This window comes from Phacochoerus africanus, chromosome 2, assembly GCF_016906955.1.
Source record: "Phacochoerus africanus isolate WHEZ1 chromosome 2, ROS_Pafr_v1, whole genome shotgun sequence".
Lineage (NCBI taxonomy): Eukaryota > Metazoa > Chordata > Mammalia > Artiodactyla > Suidae > Phacochoerus > Phacochoerus africanus.
Genome location: NC_062545.1, coordinates 261,418,374 through 261,433,458, shown reverse-complemented (window position 1 = coordinate 261,433,458; position 15,085 = coordinate 261,418,374). Strand labels below are relative to the sequence as shown.

General features: G+C 42.3%; 1 protein-coding gene across 1 annotated transcript in view; it reads left to right on the top strand.

Annotated features, from left to right (window-relative positions):
- Positions 1–15,085, top strand: part of BRINP1 (BMP/retinoic acid inducible neural specific 1) — a 146,677-nt gene that overhangs the window by 32,206 nt on the left and 99,386 nt on the right. The window lies entirely within an intron of this gene.

Here is a 15,085-nt window from a genome sequence, read left to right as displayed (position 1 = left end):
TTCCTTTAATCATATACATATATGCATATACATTTATTTACTATTTTAAACACATTTATAATAGGCATTTAAAAGTAAATCCAATGTCAGGACTTATTTGAAGTCATTTTCTTTGGTCTGCCTCTTTTTTTTTTCTCTTTTTTTATGTATTTCCTTTTTTCTTTGCAAGTACGGTGACTTTGGGTTGAAAATTGGACATTGTAAATGATATGACAACATCTCTCAGGAGTATGTTGTATATTTTTGATTAGTTGTTGTTATTGTTGTTGTCCTAGTATGAACTTAACTTACCTGGACTTACTGCTGCAAAATTTATCTCAGCTATGGGATGCAGACACTGATACCTCTGCTTTGTTTTCATGACTTCCAGCTGCTGCTTTTTCAGCTTAGCCGCTGCATGTCTTGTCTATGCCTCTGCAAGTTTTGTGGTCAGCCAAACATTTGGGGAGAGATTATAATTCAATTTGAAGGCTTTCTCTCTTTGGTTTTCTTATTTCTCTGGATTCCCGCCACACCTTAAATTTTTAGCTACCTTACCTACCTTGGGTTTTGTCTTCTAAAGCTTTAACTGATAAAGATTCCACCTTTACCACCCAAAGTATGCCCATCTAGGGTATGTGCTCAGATTTTTAAAAGCAGCAAACATGCAGACCTTTTCCTGTGCAGTTCTCTAACTGATGGCAGATTCTTCTTCTGTCCTCTTCCTCCTCTTTCACCAGGTACCCTAGGGTTTCTCCTACCCATATGGAGTTTTGCCACAAGCAAGTGGTTTGGGCAGGGTTTTTAACTCAGAATTTAGTTTTCACTCTTTTTGCAGTTCTCTTGCTGCCAAGACTCTCCTTCATAATTTTCTTCCACTTTTTCCATTCCTGACCCTTGTTCCCTGCTACTCCAAGCCTGTGAGGTTGTAGATTTCCACCACTGTTTATTGCCTTGGGGTGAGGAAGCATCCTGAGGCCAGAAAGCCATAGACTTGCAGTTCTCACATATTCAAGTCATAGTTTTTCATGAATAAACTCTCGTATGGTTTCTCTCTGCTTTGGGGTGCTTTTCATTACCTCCAAATAGTTTTTGCTATTCTTGTTGTTGTTGTTTTACTTTTAAAACTTATCTGGATTTTATAACTGTTATCTGTAGGAGATTTTCTTGACCACTTCCCCCTGATGCTTTTCCCAAAAGTTCCTGATTTACCTGTTAAAGGCTCACTGTAGGATTGGTCAGTAGGGGATGCTAGAATGTAAAGTCTGGACCAATAAAGAGGGTATCAGAATCCCCTTGGCAAGAGATAGTAATGGTTTGGATGAGGGGATTGTGAAATGAGGTGTAATGGAGTTTGTGAAAACCATCCAATTCAGGAGGTTACAGATGAAGGGATTGTGCCAAGCCATGTGGTCTGTCAAGGATGGAAGACACCATAGTCTTCAGACTTATGTCAATGCATGGATTCTTCTATGTGTCTGAACTGATGAGAACCTAGAAAAGAATAACTATTGGGCTGCTCAGTACTCTTCAGGCATCATTTCTGCTGGTTGGGGCTCTGTAGGAGCTTAAATTCTTAAGGTGGGTTCTCAGCCAGCTTAAAGGGGGGTCTCAGACACATCTCTTCTCACTTTCCAAATATCAAATAGCTCATCAAACACTACTGTTTCCAATTTATCCTTTCTGCTCTCTTATTTCTATTCTCTACTACACACTGTCAGTTCTCGTAATCCCATAATTGTGATTGTCCCCTGATTATATCTCCCCCTTAGAGAGAACAGCCAAACTTACTGATTTCCTAAAATAAAGATCAGACCATACTATTTCTCTTCTCTATCATCTTGAATGGCTTCCAGTACCTACAGATTTAAAATTCAGATACTCTAGCTTCTTTTTCCAGTTACTGCCTTACTGTTTATTTCTTAACAAGGGCAAGGCCACACACAGTTATTTTTTACCCCCTTGAATTTCATTCACGCTGCCCTACCTCTGTGCCTTTTCTCATCCTATTTTTGTTCTTTCTCCTTCTTCTCCATCCTCTGCCTTTTGAAACTCTATTCAGACTTCAAGAATTGGTTTAAAGGACACCTCCTCTTGGTGCATTCACCTCTTTCCCTTGATTCAGATATTTTTATTGAGCACTTACTATGTGCCAGGCATTGTCTTATAGCCTAAGGCGATGAGGTTGAGTAAGAAGTCTTTCCTCACCTCTTACTAAAGACATCACCAGCAAATGGTGTGATCCCAGTTGAGATTTACCAATTCCCTCTTCCAAAGCATATAACTCGCAGCCTTTGTTTTACCTTTGATGCATAACTTATATTGGCACTCATTGGTTCTTGCTTAATGACTGCTGAAAGATATCTCACTTTCTGTATTGTAGCCAGTCCTATCCACTTCTCCTCAAGGAGTCTATTGGTTAATGAGGTCAAGACGCATGTTCTAGGTGTCTATTCTTTTTCCAGAGCATTTAGCATTATAGGTTGCATGCATCAGGTCACCAGTTTATGTCTAAGGTATGCAAAGTCAGCTAAAAAAAGGGGGGATGACAAGTAGTGAGTGGTGACTGTTGCCTCTTATATATCTGATATCCAAGAGCCACATACTGACAACATCATTCACAGTGAATTATTTCTAGATAGCGACTGTGAGGTTGAAGTTATTTGTCCTCCTGAAACGAATCTCTCTGGGTGAGATGAGAAGAGAGAAGGATGAGAGGAAGAAGTCCTTGCATGCAGACACACCAGACATTTAACAACCACCCCCACCATCTGTTCTGGTCTGAACATGTGATATATAAACCTTGGTCCAACAACAAGACATGTTCTTACTTAGCCTATAGTGAGTTTTTAAAAAGAAGGATGGGTCTCTGTCTTAAGAAAAAAAAAAAAAAGCAATTAACAAATAAGGAATATTTCAGAGAAAAATCCAAATAGCTGGTTTTTTTCTTGAAAAATTTAAAAAAAGTCTGGTAAATCTTCGCCATCATTTGTATAGGTCAACAATGGCTGGAATTGCATCACAGCTGCTGCCTTCAAATGTGGATGATAGTCAGGCTTTACCACCAAGACCATGTAGTAGAGAGAGATGCACTGGAGCATTACTTCCGTGGCCCTGGGAGCTTGTAAGATTTTCATCCCCTGGGTGATTGCTATCGCCTTATTCACATGTCTGTTTCTCAGATCTTCAGGGAACAAGTTCAGAGTAGCAGGCTCTGTATTCTGATGTACCCACTGGTCAGATTATCATAACAACTATTTCACCATAGAGATGTTCCTATCCCATTTAGGTGTATGTGGCTAAGCAAAGTTAATGGACTTGCCCCAGGAAACACAATGATGAGAAAAGCTAGGATTTAAATCTGGAGCTGTCTACTGCCAGAAGAGTATGTGGAATAAAAGTAACCCCCCCGCCCCCAAAAAATGTGAATTGTCTCCGAGTAGGGATAATGAGGAAATTTCATCCTGCAATGATATATTAAGGATGTTATTCAAGAGCCGTTCCTTGGAACAAGGTCTCTCTTGTGATGGAACACTCTCAAAAGAGAGAGCTTAAAGCACCATGTGAATTATTTAAAACTAAAGTGCTCTGTACTCTGTAAACTGAGCATTTAGAATAATCCAAGATTGGGTCCTCAGAGAAAAGAGAAAAATCAGATGAGATTTGTCAGGTGAGTTTCCCCCATCTCAATTTTCTCACTGCCTTTGATTTCCTCAAGGTGAAATCAACCAGTCTATTTGGCTATTTGGGGGAAAAAAAAAAACAAAGGCAACCACAGGATAGTACAATTCATGTGTTCAAAGACACTTTAGGCCTGGAAAAGGGTTTAAGAATCATCTAGCACTACATTTCTATTGAATAAACTGACATAAGAATGATTAGTTGACTTGGTCAAAATTATGCACGCATTAATGATGGCTAGAATTCCCTGCTCAGTGAGTTCTCTTTCTCCTCTTGTCTCTTGTAGCATGGCTGACTATCTCTGATCCTGCAAAATACCAAATGACACTCTTTTGGTGGCATTTAAAGTCTGAGCCTTGTGTTGTCAGGTGTCTTGTCTACCAGCTATATCAAAAGTTCCTATATGCAAAGGCTGTACTGTTTACTCTTTGTATTTCCAGTAAACAAACTTGTTTATCTTTGTTAAAAATGATGATGGTGGAGTTCCCTTGTGGCGTAGAGGGTTAAGGAACCAGCATTGTCACTGCAGTGGTTCATGTTGCTGCGGTGGTATGGATTCAGTCCCTGGCCCTAGGAACTTCCAGTTGCAGCAGGTGTGGCCAAAACAAAAGCAAAAAACCAAATGATGGTGGTGATGACACTTTTGATGCCTTCAGCTCTGCGAAGTGCCAAAGATCCATGATGACAATTTTGCTGGTGATGACAACAATCATATCTCCAGTTGGTTCCAGTGCTGATGTTTTAATGATGATGAAGCTATTGGGGTGATGATTTTGGAGGTGCTGCTAACTAGAAGAGAAGAAGTACTATTCTGCTTCCAGGTTGCTCAGCTTTTTGCCAAAAGAGAATGGAGAGTCAGGGAAGGAGGAAAAGTAAAGAGAAAGAGAGGATAGATAAATAGAAAGAAACTAGGAGTGGTGAAATGTAAAGAGTTTTGGAGCCAAAGGTCTGAACTTGAAGTTCCCTGGATGGTATTAATCCCTACATGCTAAGCTTTGGCCGTCAGATGAGTCATTAGATTAGGGTTTGTAGGATGGCCTCTGTAGTCAGAAAGATCTTAATTGAAATTGTACCTCTGCCACCTAGTTGCGTAGACCTTGGGTAAATCTGTTGCCTTCTCTGAGCGTCAGTGCTACCCTATCTATAAAATGGAGACATTCCGATTTCTTTTACCACTGGCGAGGGTTAAATGCACGTGACTGCCTGAAGTCAAATTCCTGGGGGCCTGACACATGTGTGCACTTCCCTCATTTGCTGGCTTCCTTCCCACTGTGGTCCTTGTTGCATTTTGAACGTGTCACTCCATTCAGCACCAGCCCCATGAGAACCAAGCTGGTCTTTCTCACTGGTTTGTTCCATGTCCTGATTTCAGTGATTCTCTAGAACTTTTTTTTTTTTTTCTTTTCCATGCCTGCAAGAACTTGATTAGTATGCGAAGGAGTGGCTGATCCACTCCCCGCTGCAGCAGGAGCCCAGCACAGAGCATAAGGCCTTGGGAACCAGGCGATGCATTTCTCCGCGGCAGGCGAAATGAACCTGGGACAAGCTAAGCTTTGCTTGTTTCAAAAACTCTGTCATAAATTAACGCAAAGATGCTCTTTTTCCTCACCAGCCAGAGGACGGGTGCGTTTCAGGCGGCAATTAATCTTGGCTGATCTATATTAAATATTTATCTGCTGAAATGAGCCCAGTATTGTAGTGGTATTTTTCATTATAGGACTTTATCATTTCCAAAGAGATTTCCATGCGCCGGCTCCCTTGTACGTATTAAACCCAAATTTCCTGTGGAATGACACATCTTTCTTGGCGGCGACCTTTTCTTTCTGTAACAAGCTACTGATATGTCGGAATTTACAGGGCGATAAACACTTTTATTGAGAAGGAGGGGAAGGAGCAATCCAGTATTTGCTTTCCTAATAAAAACCCAGGGACAGGGAATGTGGAAATTGCTGCCCGTTTTTCTGCAGCATCTGGCGAGGGGGCCAGAGTCTGAGATCTGCTTTGGAGAAAGCTCTGAGGAAGGGGGAGGGGAGGGAAGGAGTGGCTTTGCGTTTGAATCGGGTCTTTTACCTTGATTTCCATGATCTCAGTTGATCCAAACAAACAACCCAAGAAAAAACGAGCATCTCCAATTTTCGAAATGAGGCTCTGGAGGTCAGATTTTGTCCAGCACAGTTGGGATTGGGACTCTGATCTATAAATGGCCCCGTTTAGCACTCTTGCCTCTACCACACTGCCTCCTACAGGGAGAAGAGAAAAGTGCAGCTTCATTAGCTGTTGGCTCTGAATATGAAATTTGATAGCCAAGTGCCTGGGTAGGAGGGTTTGTTAAATCTGATGGTCAGCCTAGGTCTAAGCCATGCCTCTGGAAAGCACAGGCCTTTCCAAGGATAACTAGAAGAAAAAGAAGACTGATGGCAGACCTTGCCAACAGAGAACATTCAGATCAGCTCAGGATCTTAATTGAAAATGCGGATCTGGATCCAACATGTCTGGAGTGGGATCTGGGATTGTGAATTTCTCCGGAGCTCCCAGATGACACTGATACTGTTGGTCCCAGGACTACAGTTTGAGCAGTCTGGGGGTAAGGAACAGCCTAAGGAGAAAATAGGCGGGGTGATCACTTCTCATGACTTTGTAGCCCTTTGCTTTGGAGGATCGGAGAACAGGAAAGTGTTGTTTAATTTCACTCCCCCTCTTTTTAATCCTTAGGGCTAAGCTTGTGTCCCATGAAAGTAGTGGATACTTCTGTGATCTTTGGTTCAGTGATTCTTAAACTTAGACCTGCCTCATAATCACCTGGCAGACTTGCTCAGATTGCTGGACCCCACTCACAGAGTTTCTGAGTCAGTAGGTCTCGGGTAGGGCCAAGGGTCTTGCACTTCTGGGGGTTTGCAGAGGGTGCTGCTGCTGCTGCTGCTGCTAGTGGTCCAACCAGGGACTTCGAGGGCCACTATTTGGTTTCAATCCTTTCATTTTGCAACCTATCACAGGAGTCCCAGAGAGGGCAAATAGCTTCATCGCAGTTAGAGAGCCAGTGAGGGGCAGATTTCAGCCCCAAACTGTTAACTCCTAGTCTAGTGTCTTTTCTCCTTCTCCATAGCTCTGCATCGGCGGTCACATCCTATTATCAGTTTCTGTTCTGAAAAAGGTTGGAGAGGAATCAAAGAAGAGAAAGACCAATGCTATCACTTATACGTGGAATCTAAAGTCTGACACCAGTGAACTTGTCTACGAAATGGAAACAGATTTGCAGACTCAGAGAACAGACTTGTGATTGCCAAGGGGGAGCAGAGGAGGGGAGGGAAGAATTGGGAGTCTGGGATTAGTAGAGGCAAATTATTATATATAGACTGGACCAACAACAAGGTCCTACTGTACACACACTGGGAGCTCTAGTGAATATCCTGTGATAAACCATCATGGAAAAGAATATGGAAAAGAATGTGTATATATATATGTGTGTGTGTGTGTGTGTGTGTGTGTGTGTGTGTGTACGTACAATTGAACCACTCTGCTGTACAGCGAAAGTTAACACTGTATCGTAGATCAACCATACTGCAATAAAATACAATAGAGGACTCTAGGAAGTGATGGTCAGTGAGGAGGATGATGAATGGCTGTGATTAACACAACATTGAAGAGAAAAGAACCACCTTCTTCCCAGGGGCAGAGAGTTTTTTGGGGTTTTGTTTTGTTTTGCTTTCTCTTTTTGTCTGCGGTGCACATGGAAACACACAACCCGAAGAGCAATCTGTCACCTTGTCTGCTCTCTCCCCTGTGACCGGCTCTCACTCTCCACTTGATTTCACTCAATATGGGAAAAAAAAAAAATTATTTCTGGGCAAAACTAAATTTGGGGGATTTGAAAATAAAAGACTAACATTTTTGTGTCTCAGTTCCCTTTCATCATCCTTCCTCTTTCTTCTCAAGGTTATAGCTCCTGGGGTTGCTATTATTGAATTTTTAAGACTCTTCTGTGATGACACGTGGAGAGGGGTTTATTCCTGGCTGCATGCTTTCTTTGGTTTCTCTCCTTTTCTTCTGTTCCCCATTTTTCTTCTTCCTCCTCATTATTTGTCTGTCTTCCCTCCCTCCTTCCCTCTATTCTTCCTCCCGTCCCTACCTCCTTTCCTGGAATCACTGGATGTCAAAAGAGACCCTCAATCACCAAGGCCAATTTGTTTGTCTCCCAGTTAGAAAACCAAGGTCCAGAGAGCCTCAGCCCCATATTGCTGGGCCCTAGAGGAAAGGCCAGGGTCTCGGCATCACAAACCACAGGGCCAGGCTGGACCCAGGTGTCATGGTGCCTCCTCCTTGTGAATCTCAACTAGTTTGCCTCTCAGCACACACTGTTCCTGAGTGTAGCCTGCTCCTCAGCAGTGATGTCTCCTCTTCAGGGAAGAAGTCTCAGGCAAGGAACGAAGTGGGGGTGAGGTGAGGGAGCAAAAGGCCTCGGCAAAACTGTCCAAACCCTCCAGAGGATGTGGAAGCCATCACTTTCAGACCAGATGGATGGAAGTGTAAATCTGTGGTTTTGAGAATTCTGTATGTCTATGCCCTATGCTCTGTAATTCCTCTTTAATAATTGTCTTCAAGAAATATCTCAGTGTGGTTCCCATTGTGGCTCAGCCAGTTAAGAACCCAACTAGTATCCGTGATGATGCAGATTTGATCCCTGGCTTCATTCAGCGGGTTAAGGATCCTGTGTTGCCTTAGCAGACATGGCCAGGATCTGGTGTTGCTGTGGCTGTGGGGTAGGTCTGCAGCTGCAGCTCTGATTCAACCCCTCACCTGGGAACTTCCGTATGCTGCAGGTGCCCCCCCTAAAATAAAAAAAAAATACTCTAGTGTGTACGGAGGTGCACTGACAAGGGCATTTTCTGCAGCCCTGTTTGTTCTAGCTAAAAAAATACAAAAAATTGAAATGACCCTATATCTATCAATAAGGATTGTTCATATAAGTTAGAGGACATCCTTCTAATCCCACAAAGCCACTGAAAAGAACGTAGACAATCGATAAGTACTAATCTTATATCAGTATATCAAAAAAACAATATACTGTCATGAAGAACATAAAACAATTTGCATATATACACACAGTATGCAACTTTTGCTTGAAAAAAGTTTGTGTGTCAATAAGCATAGATGCCAGATTTAATAAAGCATAAGTAAAAGAAATAAAAGTACAAATATATACAGTGAACTAGTGGAACAATGAGTGATTTTAAAATCTCTTGCCCCAGTCTTCAAAGTCCCTGTCAATGCTGAGTAATGCCCACTGGCCCATAGAAAATCCCGCTCAGCCTTAATCAATCTCTCCTCTCTGTTTCTCTCTGTATCTTTCTCTCTCTCCCTGCCTCTTCCCTCCCTCCTTTGCTCCTCGTACAACTGCATAAGTGAGTTGGGATTTTTGGTTGTTTGTTTGGTTTTCTTTTTGGTTTTGGTTGTGTTTTACTTTGTTTTGTTTTGTTTTGGCTGTGCCCACAAGTGTGTGGAAGTTCCCAGGCCAGGGATCAAATCCGCATCACAGCAATGACCTGAGTCACTGCCCTGACAATGCTGGATCCTTAACCCACTGCACCATAAGAGTGAGTTTTGAAAGCTTACATCAACACTAAAATCCCACGGAGGTAGAAGGCTCCTGGTAGTTCTTTCGCAAAGCCAGGCTGATTGATTGCCGATTGCAGCCAGCTCCAACTTTCTGTCCCAAATGACAAATGAAGAGCTCTTAAAAACAGAATAAAACTCCCCATCTGAGGAGAAGTATCTTGGCCAGGCTGGGCATGAAAGGCAGTGAGCAATGAGGACTGTGTGTAATTCCTGACCTATCAGTAGCCTGTCTCATTTCTACCCCCACAGAACCAGTGTAAGCAGCACTGGCTGGGCTCCTTGGCTTGGCCCTCGAGGTCCCTCCATCATCCATCCCAAACCGCAGTTATCACCATCACCTCCCTTCCCTGTACCTCCATGCTGGTGGCCCTGAGTGTGTCCCTTTTTCCTAGACACACATCCTGTGGCTTCGCTTTTGTTTCTGCTGTAGGTCAAACCCCTAAGCAGTCTTCGGGACCTGGCCGAATCCTTACTCCTCTGGAAAATCTTCTTTCGTACACCCCTCCTCTTTCTGCATTGATTACTCCTCCTTTGCTCAGTTATTTGATGTGGTGTGGTCCTGCACTCAGTTGGGGCCAATACTTCACGCCAGAGTGTGCTTGAGGACAAGAATCATGTCTTTTTCTTGGTCTCATAAGTTCCTCCTCATGCAGAGTAGGTGTTCAATGAATGAAATAAAAGATGACTGGGGGAGGGGGGCGCTTAGGCAATGAGTTGACTCATGAGATTCTGGATCCAGTTAGGCTTCCTAAATAATTACTATGAAATCTCAATTGGGCTTAATTCAACTGCATTTCAAATATCTCGTCTGTTTCTCACTGTCTAAAACATTGCGTTTTTCCTCTCTTTATACGTTACCATGTATCCATTACTCTAACATTAATTTTCTAAACACTTGTCTGAGTCCCAAGAAGTCTCTCTTGAGATCATCTACCATTTTCCTTATGTTGGACATTTTATTTTATTGCCATCTTTTCAAAATTATATCCAAGGCTGTTATGATCCTCATTGTGCACATAACATTTTTCTTCGTTTGAATTATTTCCTTAGGATAGATTCCCAGGAGAAGGATTATTAGGTCAAAGCATATGAACACTCTTCTAAGCCTCATTAATTTTGACCCCACTAATTCAGAATTTGTGCTGATTTGGGCAGGTAGTGAGCTTTCTTTTATTCACTCTTTGAAAGGAAAATTGCTAAATCATAAATTGATAGGAGCACCATTTCCACGGTGTCATTGACAATCTTTCACGCAAACATTTTAAGCGTTTTTGTAGGCATGTTTTCTTGTCTATGGAATATAAATACGTTAATTATAATTTATTCTCAACAGCTCATTTGTGCAGGTTTCAATGATCAATGCTTGTTGAACTAATTTCCACCTTTTTTCTGCACCATTGATGTGAGTGAGATACTGGCTACCTCTTAAGAGTCCCCCACTGTTTTCAGTTGATACATATGTGTTAATTACCTGTTATCGCTGGATGTTATTTTAGATGCTGAAAACACTGCTAGATTAGACACAGCCCTTCTCTCTAGACCTTCAAGTCTCAGATGGCACAGTGGGTCGGGGGATGGTGGATGTGTGGATGGGGGTCCTGGTAGCCCCTCAGGGTGGCACCTCACAGGGCAGAATACCAGCAGTTAATCATAGAGCTAAGATCCGTTCTTACAAGGTGGGAGTTTACCAGCCCTGCCTTTAAATAAGGATGGATGTTTTAGTTACTCTATGGGCTAGGTGATTTGTTTTCAAATTTTAAATTACTCAGCCTTTTCCTTAATTCAGACTGAACTTTCCCCAAACAGCCTGAATGTGTGTTGCTTTATTTCTCTTCTCTGCAAAGAACATTAGGGAGTCCCTACAAAGATCAGAGCTAAGCTCGGCTCTGGGACTGCTTCCCTTTGAGCCCTGGCATATCAGTGTCTGTATCCGAACCTCAGTTTTCTCATCAATATGATGGAAAGAAAGAGTTATATCTGTTTCCTTCTTTGGGATGTTATGAGTATAAAAAAGTCAGTTGACTGAAAAATGCTTTCAATGTCAAAAAAAAGATGGAAGGTGAATGAATTTGTCTTATTCAATTACTCAGTTCTTACAGGACCTTCCTTAGCTGTTTAGGAATCCCTTATCCATCTCTTTGTTTGAAGCTCCCCATTGGAGGCGAGTTGAACATAATCTGTGGAAAATGAGAGAGTGGTTCCCGAATAAGCTCTATATGAAGCCAGAAAAAAAAAAAAAAAAGCCAAACAAGATCAGCAAACAGTCAGGGAGGCAGTGCTGGCTCTCACTATGTGAGGAATGGTTTGGCACACAGGAAGATTAGGCTCTAAATACAGCCGGTGCCCTTGGTACAGCAGGGCTACAGGAGGGGGTGAGGGGAAGCTGAGGGCTGGGTGGGGGGCGGTCCATGAGAGAACTGGAGTGGGAATTCAGGGGAGTCAGGGGTCCTGGAAGAGACATGAGACATCATCTAGTACAAACCCAGGGTGGATTGAAAGAAAATACAGAAGAAAACTCCAGAGAAGGCAAGGAACACGGGACAAGGTTTATCTACCTCGCAAGCAGTGGGGGGAGAAACAGTGGGCGGAGGTGCATGGGGTGCAGCTGAGGTTATTAGAGATGAGGACCAGTCCCCAGGAGGTGCTGGGCTGCCAGCTGCTGGAAAGTCCTACCCCCCTCCCCAGCTTTATTGAGATAAACTTGACAGCAAAAAAAATTGTCTATATTGAAGGCACACGACGTGATGTTTTTATATAGTATATGTGATGAAATGATTACACAATGACCAAGTAATTAATCCTCATATTAATCATCAAGTAATCACCTCCTATTGTTACCATTTTTTTCCCCTGCCCTCGGCATGTGGAAGTTCCCCAACCAGGGATCAAACCCACTGCAGTGACAACGCTGGATCCCTAACCCACTGCACACCACAAGAGAACTCTTTTTACAACTTATTTGAGTGTTTGTCTGGCAGTTAAGATGTACTGTCCTAGCAGATTTCAGATATAAACATAGTATTATTAACTCTTGTCAAATGGGCTGTGCGTTAGGTCCTCAGAATCTATTCATCATAAATCACTGAAACTGTATACCCTTCAGCTAACATCTCCCCATTTCCCCTGCCTTCGAGGCCCTGGCAACCCCCATTCTACTCTCTGCGTCTGTGACCTCTTTTGCAAATCTGTCCAAGAGGGGAATTGGGGAGTAAGGCAGGAGTGGGAAGGGGTGGGCTGTCTTTACAGTGAGAGTCAGAGAGCCTTTGTCACAGACAGCATACTTCCTGCCTTGAGAGAGTCCCAGTAGGCTTCTGGCAACCTTTCTCTTTTCCCAAAAAGTTAGAAACTTTTTTTCCTAGCTCAGGATGAAAGGCACCTAATTCTGGCCATCAGCATCACCCTTCCTTTGTATTAATCTGTACCACTCAGTTGGGACCATTTCAGTGGCTTTGGGCTTCTTCTCTAGTGTTGCCATGATAGGGTCTTCTCTTAGAATCGGGGGTATGCTGGTAGATGTCTAACAGCTGTTCCCAGTGTTTAACGACCACTAACAATGTGGACCCTTCCCCACTACAAAAACTCTGATGCATACATAGTGTTTGCCAGTTTCCATGGTGGGAATATTCTCCCCATCAAGCTATCAGCTTAAGGTCACTAAATGTAGATCTTAGGAGGAAGGCCACATGATCAGCTTTAATGAGTTGACATATGCAAATCAATGCCTGGAACTGCCTTCTCCGCTTCCTTGATGGAGGTTCCATTGCATCTAGTTTGTTGCAGAAGTTAATGCACTGGGGGAAAGGGAGAATGAAGGGAAAGAGAAAATGATATAAAAAGAAGGGGAAAGTAAAGACAGGGAACGACTCAAATGTCCTTTGGCAGGGTGAATGGATAAATAAACGGGTGTATCCACAGATAATTGGAAAAGAAATAAAGAAGGAAAAAAACATGTTTTTACAACTGCTTTGGAAACAATCGGGCAATATCTATTATCATTTATTGTTTTTTTTCACTTTTTAAAGTTTTATTAAAGTATAATTGATTTACAATGTTGTGATAATGTCTGCCGTACAACAGAGTGATTCAGTTATGCATGTACACACATCCATTTTCTTTCAGATTCTTTTCCCACGCAGATTATCACAGAATATTGGGTAGAGTTCTCTGTGCTATACAGCAGGTCCCGTTGGCCAATTATTCCATATATCTCAGTGTGCTAATTATATCATTTAATATGTGCAAATCCTCTGATCAGCAATGCCCTCTCTTAGTGTCTTTCCTAGCGACAACATACCCCCTTCTTCTAGGAGGTATGGATCAGGGAGTTCACTGCAAGATGGTTTGAAAAATGATAGTGAAAGTACTAGAAGCAGCTTAAAGATCCACTCGGTGGTTAATGCATAAATGCACTGCAGATTATTGATAGTACAGAACGCTCTGAGGCGATAAAAAGAATAAAGCACAATAATACTTATATCCGGAATGTAATATATGGCATAAATGAACATTTCCACAGAAAAGAAAATCATGGACATGGAGAACACACTTGTGGTTGCCAAGGGGGGTGGGGAGTGGGATGGATGGGGAGTTTGGGGTTAATAGTTGCAGACTATTGCCTTTGGAATGGATAAGCAATGAGATCCTGCTGTATAGCACTGGAAACTATTTCTAGTCACTTATGATGGAGCATAATAATGTGAGAAAAAAAGAATGTATACAGGTACGTGTAACTGGGTCACCATGCTGTACAGCAGAAAATTGACAGAACACTGTAAACCAGCTGTAATGGAAAAAATAAAAATTATTTTTAAAAAAGAATAAAACACAACTATTCACAACTATTTTTAGTGATATAAAAAGTTCTAAAGGAGAATTGTTGGGATAAAAATTCCAGTTACAAAACAATGCACAGGATAGTGTTCCCCACATGTATTAAGCACACACACACACACACACACACACACACACGATACTTATATTTTCCAAAAATGTATTTGTACACTTGTAAATGGAAAAAGAGAAATCAGGAAGTTTTTACCAAGATGATGGTGATTATCTATAATTAAAACTTTTTCAAAAAACAAAGAAACTGCATTCACGTATTGCTTGGATAATTAACCATAAATGAACTGTCATTAGGAAATATTATGATGGAAACTTGTGGACCTTGTTTTGGATGTGTTTAGGAAAGTACCCAATTAAGATGACTGTTGTAGATATTTCAGGAAAATGAGTCCTCGAGTAAAGATGTTTTATCTGACTGCCGCAAGGGATGGAACTTAAAAGAGAAGGAAGAAGAAGATAGCGAGGGAGAAAAGATAACTGATAAGAAGTAAAGGAGATAAGCAATAAAGAAAAAGTGAAAAGAAACAGAGAAACTGGAGGGGAGGGGAAGGGGTGAGAAGGCAAAGAGAAAAGGGCAGAAACCTGTGGGAGCTCGGACGGGGAGGATGGGAGAGAGGCTATGGCTCTGTTCTCCTCTGCGCAAGCTGGGGCTACCTGACACCCCTCCAAGCTAATAGGCTCGGTTTTGAAATACCTTACTCCCTGGATCCTACAGCATGTGGGCCATTGGTAGGATAGGCTCCATCAAGGGAATAGGTGCTCAGAGACTCACTAGTCTTGCCTTGGGATGAATGCATCTGGCAAAACCCAGTGAAAATAGCACTGCCGGTGTGACGGGGACTTGCTCCTGATGAGGCTGCAGAAGACCTCATGGTGTGGGGTGGACCTGACTACAAGAGCTCACTGTGCTGCCTTGGACCTGCCCAACAGATCCATTTCAGGGGTTCATTTCAGGATGGGGTTCTTT